The sequence below is a fragment of the Corticium candelabrum genome, chromosome 2, assembly GCF_963422355.1.
Source record: "Corticium candelabrum chromosome 2, ooCorCand1.1, whole genome shotgun sequence".
Taxonomy (NCBI): Eukaryota; Metazoa; Porifera; class Homoscleromorpha; order Homosclerophorida; family Plakinidae; genus Corticium; species Corticium candelabrum.
Window position 1 is genome coordinate 75,761 of NC_085086.1, and position 6,459 is coordinate 82,219.

Consider the following 6,459-nt stretch of genomic DNA (forward strand, 5'->3'; position numbering starts at 1 on the left):
TGCCGTAAAGTGTTTTGCAGCATCAGTAAAAAGGAATAGGGAATAGTTAGAGACAGCAAAGACACGTGAGAAAATTGCACTAGAATCAGGCAAAAGGAATGAGTCTCGATATAATACAACAAGACTTGTCTTTGTTTTAGCAAAACTCTTAGCTGGTTCCGTTGCTTGTACTTCATTGTGCAACTTTTGAGTCAACAACATGAAAAACTTATGAATATGACAATTCGTGGCAAAATTGAATGATTAATTAAAATCATGCTGCCAATGGTGACAAGGGCTCATTAATCTTTACATCAGTCTAAATGCACGTCTATGATCAACAAGCAATAAATACTGAAGTCTCTGCTGCATATCTGTTGCAATTAGTGGAAAAACAGAGATCTTCCTTGTTTTCTGCAGGCGACTTTATTTACATAACTCCACCAAACTATACAGCCAAACAATATGTATGAACACTAAAATTAATTGCCATGTGTTTTCGATCAGGTGACCAATCCAGTCAGGCAGAAGTATAACATGGCATGGGCTAGACTGGGCTATATAGCCTTTCATTTGTAGGCGTGGTCATAAAATTGTGGACTGTAAATACATGTAAGGACCAATGCAGCGTATATATTATAGACATTGTTTCCAGTCTGGATCCACTACTGATATTTCTTCGGTGTCAGTCGATTATAAACCAATAAGAGTGGGCGTGTCGCCCCTGAGTCAGTGCAAGCGTATATGCAAGGTCTTCTAGACTATTATGACTCATTGTTAATTATCAACCAGTACAACTCTTTTCGATCAAGAGTGCCACCCAATACTACTAAAGTCAGGGCAAGCATGCCACTGTAACGAGTATACGACTTGCAACAGTTGAAACCCAAAAAGGCCACGATTCTATTGTGCCCGTACACTATATACTAGTCACAAAGTAGGTGTGTCCATACGGTACCACTAATTAGTATGACTGAGTTACTCTACATTCCTCCCTCCTACGATTCTAACGTGACCTCACGTTACAATGACACAACTGCAAAAATCACTACTTTGTGTCACTAACTACGTAGTCTTGTAGCCATCTTGGTCGATTATGTTCTCTAGCAGGTCTTCGAATCGGTAAGTCCACGACCAAGGGCTGGTCTCGTACATCCGGGACTTGGCCTTCCGCGACTACCTCCCCAAAGTACTGAACCGCTGCCGGTAGAATATTCGGACTGGCCTCCTCCGCTTGTTGCTCGTTCTCTTCAGTTGGTTTCATCACTTGTTGTTCTCGATCTTCCTGACAGCTGTCGTGTACCGGATGTCTGTAACATGGCTTCACTCGGGGTAAAGTGTACTCGCCTCCGTCGTCGTCTTCTACCTTCCGCAGGAATGACGTCCATGGTGCCATTGTCGTACACTGCCAATACGCGGAATGGACCCTTCCAAGGTTTGGCTAGTTTGCTGGACATTCCTATATTTACAACTGGAGTAAAGAACCAAACCAGATCACCTGCCGTGTAATGATGATGCGGAGATGTCTTCTGGTCGTAGTTCTCCTTCTGACGACGTTGTGCTGACACGATGTGCGTCTCTACGAATTCCTTGGTCAGAGCTCTGTCCTCCTTCAATCGTTGTCCGAACTCCGTTGTTGCTTCTGGTTCAGGAAGAGGTGCTCCAGTCTGAACGTCGACAGGAAGGCGTGCACTTCTTCCTAACATCAATTCAAATGGACTCATTTGTGTCGTTGATTGTTTTGATGTTCTGTAGTGAAACAGAAGTACAGGTAGACATACATCCCAGTCTCGCTGATTGTGGGAGACATGCTTAGCAAGCAGGTCTAGCAGAGTTCGATTTGCCCTCTCGACTAACCCATCACTCTGGGGATGATACGGAGTAGTTCTAACTTTCTTTATCTCAAGTATCTGGCAAACCTCCTGCAGTATCTTGCTCTCGAAATTTCTCCCCTGGTCACTATGGAGGATAGCTGGTGTTCCAAGTCTGCAAAAGACCTCATCAACAAGTACTCGTGCCACTGTTGATGCCTTCTGGTTGGGTAGTGCAAAGGCTTCCACCCACTTGGTGTAATAATCAGCCATGACAAGCAAATGCTTGTTTCCCTTTTCTGTCTGAGGTAATGGACCTAGAAAGTCAATAGCGATCACTTCCATTGGACCTCCAACTGTAATGTTGTGTAGTGCTGCTCTTGGGTGACGTGGTGGTCTTTTCCTCTGACTACACTGCATACAACACTTGATCCAGTCTTTGATATCTTGAGGGTATCCTGGCCACCAAAATCTATCCTTCAGTCATCCCAAAGTCTTTTCCAATCCAAGGTGTCCACTCTGGTCATGCAATTGAGTTAAGATCTCGGATACTAAAGACGTTGGAACAACTACTAATTCTTGCGTTTGTCTTCCTGTAGCCATTCTCCTGTCCCGAATTCTGTACAGTAGTCCATCGTCTGTTACTTTCAACTGATGCCACACTCGACCAAACTGTTTAAGTTTTGAATTACTTTTCCACTTTCCCGCTAACTGTGGTCGTCCTGCTGGCATCTGCTCAAGCACTTCCTTTATTTCAGTGTCACTTTTCTGCATGTGCTGCAAGTCAGCAGCTGACCATTGGGGAAGGAATCCAACTGCTGCACATGATTCAGATGTCTCGTTGTGGTGAGTGGATAGCATTTCCTGGTCTTCTTTGTCTGTGTCATGGTGTCGACGTCTCGATAAGCTATCTGCATTAGTATTGTCCTTGCCCCTCCGGTAGACAATGTCCATGTTATACTCCCCTAACATCAAGATCCATCGTGCCAGTCGTCCCGTTGGTTCCTCGACTGACTTCAGCCATGATAATGGACAGTGATCCGTTGCTACTGTAAACTTGTGACCGTACAAGTAAGGACGAAATGCTGTAACTGCCCACACAATTGCGAGTGCTTCCTTCTCTACTGTTGAATAGTTGTGTTCTGCTTTACGCAAAGCCCTGCTAGCATAGGACACTACTCTCTCTTTCCCCTCGATCACTTGAGATAGCACTGCCCCCAATCCTGTCTCACTAGCATCGGTGGCTAGGTGGAACGGTTTATCAAACTGCGGAAAAGCTAGGACTGGTGGTTCCGTCAGTCCCTCTTTTAGGACAGTGAAAGCTCTTTCACTGGCTTCAGTCCAGACGAAGTCTGTGCCTTTCTCCTGCAGTTGAAAAAGTGGGGCAGCAATCTGCGAAAATCCTGGTACGAACCTCCGGTAATAACCCGCTAAGCCAAGGAATCCCTTCAGCTCTTTAACTTCTGTTGGTCTTGGAAAATTCTTGACTGCCTGAAGCTTTACCGGATCTGGTTGAATACCCCTTGCAGATACTATGTGTCCCAGGTACTTCACGGAATTCCTCGCAAAGTGACACTTAGCAGGTTGTAGCTTCAAACCTGCTGCATTCAATCTCCCAAATACCCTTTCTAGCCTCAACATGTGTTCCTTGAACGATGATGAAAACACTATGATGTCATCCAAGTAGATTAGACATTCTTCCCATGATAAACCAGCTAGCACCGCTTCCATGAGTCGCTGAAAAGTACTGGGCGCATTGGTAAGACCGAAAGGCATGACATCAAATTCATAAAGCCCATGCATTGATGTGAATGCCGTCTTTGGTCTATCCTCGGGTGTCACCTCTACTTGCCAGTACCCAGAAGCTAAGTCCAACGTAGAAAAGTACTTGGCTCCTGAAAGGCTGTCCAGTGCCTCATCTATCCTAGGCAATGGGTATGAATCTTTAGTCGTGACAGCGTTCAACTTCCGGTAGTCTACACAGAATCTAAATCGGCCATCCCTTCTCTTTACAAGAACAATCGGACTTGACCAAGGACTTGCTGATGAACGAATAATGTCCCTCTCCAGCATCTCTTGAACTTGGTCTTTGACCACGCCTCTCAAGCTGTGTGGAAGTCGTCTGGGGTGCTGTCTAATTGGGGGACTGTCCCCAGTCTTGATTCTGTGTTGGACACGATCCGTTCTGCCTACTTCGCCTGCTTGGAATGCAAACAGATTAGCATGCGTGATGATCAGTGCCTCCAATTGTTTTCGTTTGCTTTCCTTCAGTGGCAGCTTGTTTAGTTCAAATTGCTGCACTAGCTCATTGTTCTTTTCACTAACTGATGCATTAGTAGGTATGACATCACTTCTAGGGACTGTATCTTGGCTAGTGTCAATTCCTGCATCTGGTTCTTGAATCACGCCTACAATGGGGACGTTGTGGTCTATGCTGGTCAGTTGCCCTAATGCAGTTCCCTGTGACAGCTGCACTGGTCCACCAGGTGCCATCAATTGCACTGGCACCACATCTTGATCCAAACTGATTAGTGAGTGGGCAATCAACACACCTGTCTTGCTAATGACAGTATTGTCCGGCTCTAACATTGCCACTCCCTCTTGACATACCTTGTTACCATACTTATCCACTATGTGAGCTTCTCCCAGCTGTCTGGTCATTGTGGGAATCTGCATGCTGTGGTTGAGAATCAGAAAACAATGATTGCTTTGTACTCCTGGTGTGGTCAACCTTCCAATTGCACCTCCTGGTAGTGTCAGCCTTCTTCGCCTCAAGTCAACAGTAATGTTGTGCTTCAAAAGAAAGTCCACACCAAGAATGGGTCCTGTAGCTATGTTGGCTACCAAAAATGTATGATGAGTCTTCCACTGACCAATCTCCACTTGCAAATCCACCTTGCCACAGACATGGATATCATTTCCATCCACTCCTTTCAGTGAATTGTGGCCATTCTCACCACCCCTAGATGAATCGTGGTCTCCCAGATAAAGCCTGCTGGGCACCAGAGATGGAGATGCACCAGTGTCTACCAGACACTGCGTCATCTGTCCTGCCACAATCGCCTGTACTGTGAGAGAGCATGATTGATCAGCTTCTCCACCAGTCAGAATACCCACAGTATTACTTTTCTGCGGTTCTTTGGTCAGGCTATTGGGGTTACTGTTGGTCTTCTTCCATGCTTCCTTGTGGGTAGGTTTCCCAGCCGGCACTGGACAATCTCGTTTCCAATGCCCTGTACTACCACATCTGAAGCATCCTCCACTACTCTTTCGAGATCGGGACTGTTGCTTCCCAGTAGCTCCACCTTGAATGCGGTCTTCCAGTCGTTCCAGACGCGAGGTCAACGCTTCTAAAGAACGCACCATTGTTTGTGCTAATGATTCCTGATCAGCAGACTGTGCTCCTGTTGTGGCAGCTATTCTCCCTTGTCCTTTACCTTGCCTGTCCTCTTTGCGACGCTGCAAGAGACACAGCTCTCTAGCTTTGCTCACCGCCCCGTTAAGGCCCACCGGTGCTAAGACGTATAGCTGATCACTGATGACCTCCGGTAACCCGGCAATGAACCGGTCAATCAACTGCTGCCGACGCAACTCTGCGGACAACCCAGGCTGTGCCCTGTCTAGCAAACGTTCTAGATCACGTACAAACACATCAAGGTCCTCACCCGTCTGCAGAGTGCGACTATTGAGCTGCCGCGTTGCAAGGCGACGACCTTCTTCTGTACGCGGTTTAAATGCCGTTTTCAGAGCGGCAACGAGGTGGTCGTACGTATCCGTTTGCTGTTGTGTCAGCCGTTCAAACACTGCAAAGGCTCGTCCTTGCAGCAGAGTAGGCAACCGTACGACCCTGTCGTGGGCGTCCCAGCGGTTAGCAGAACAGCAGTGATCAAAGCGACGCAACCAGGTAGAGATGTCGCCATCAGCAAAAGGTTCCGGTAGGCACGGCTGACGATAGGCTTGAACCTGAGGTTGCTGTACAACTGGCTGATCGGCACCTTGCTGAGCCATGATCCCACTTCTGACACCAAAATGTAACGAGTATACGACTTGCAACAGTTGAAACCCAAAAAGGCCACGATTCTATTGTGCCCGTACACTATATACTAGTCACAAAGTAGGTGTGTCCATACGGTACCACTAATTAGTATGACTGAGTTACTCTACACCACTAGTACTCACAACAGACAGCAAAGTGTAAGTTCTTCTAGACTATTCTCTGTAGTCAAAAAACAAAGACACTTGCATACACACGCACATGCACACACACGCACGCACGCACACACGCACACACACATAGCCTCGAACTTCCAAACCAGAGAGCGTGAGAAGCGCGCGAACTCTAGTCTGGACCAAGTCGATACTAAAAATGATTTCGGAAGTACTTATCAAAAGCGATGCTAAATGGTATTCTAACAGCGTAGGATTGTTTTACCTAGATCAACATATCATATGAGATCTCACGAACAAAGAAGAGACGTCTGCCGTGTTGCGGTGATATCTTGGTAGAAGGTATGAAACCACGACTCTTTGATTCTTTGGCAGACCGCTAGCTGCTCTAACTGCTCGACTACAAAGCGAGACTACCGCTCGACCAGTTGTCAAAGGTGATGGTCTAGCGACACTGCTGTGCATGTCCTCTCACCGCAAGCTAGAAAATATGGAAGAACTG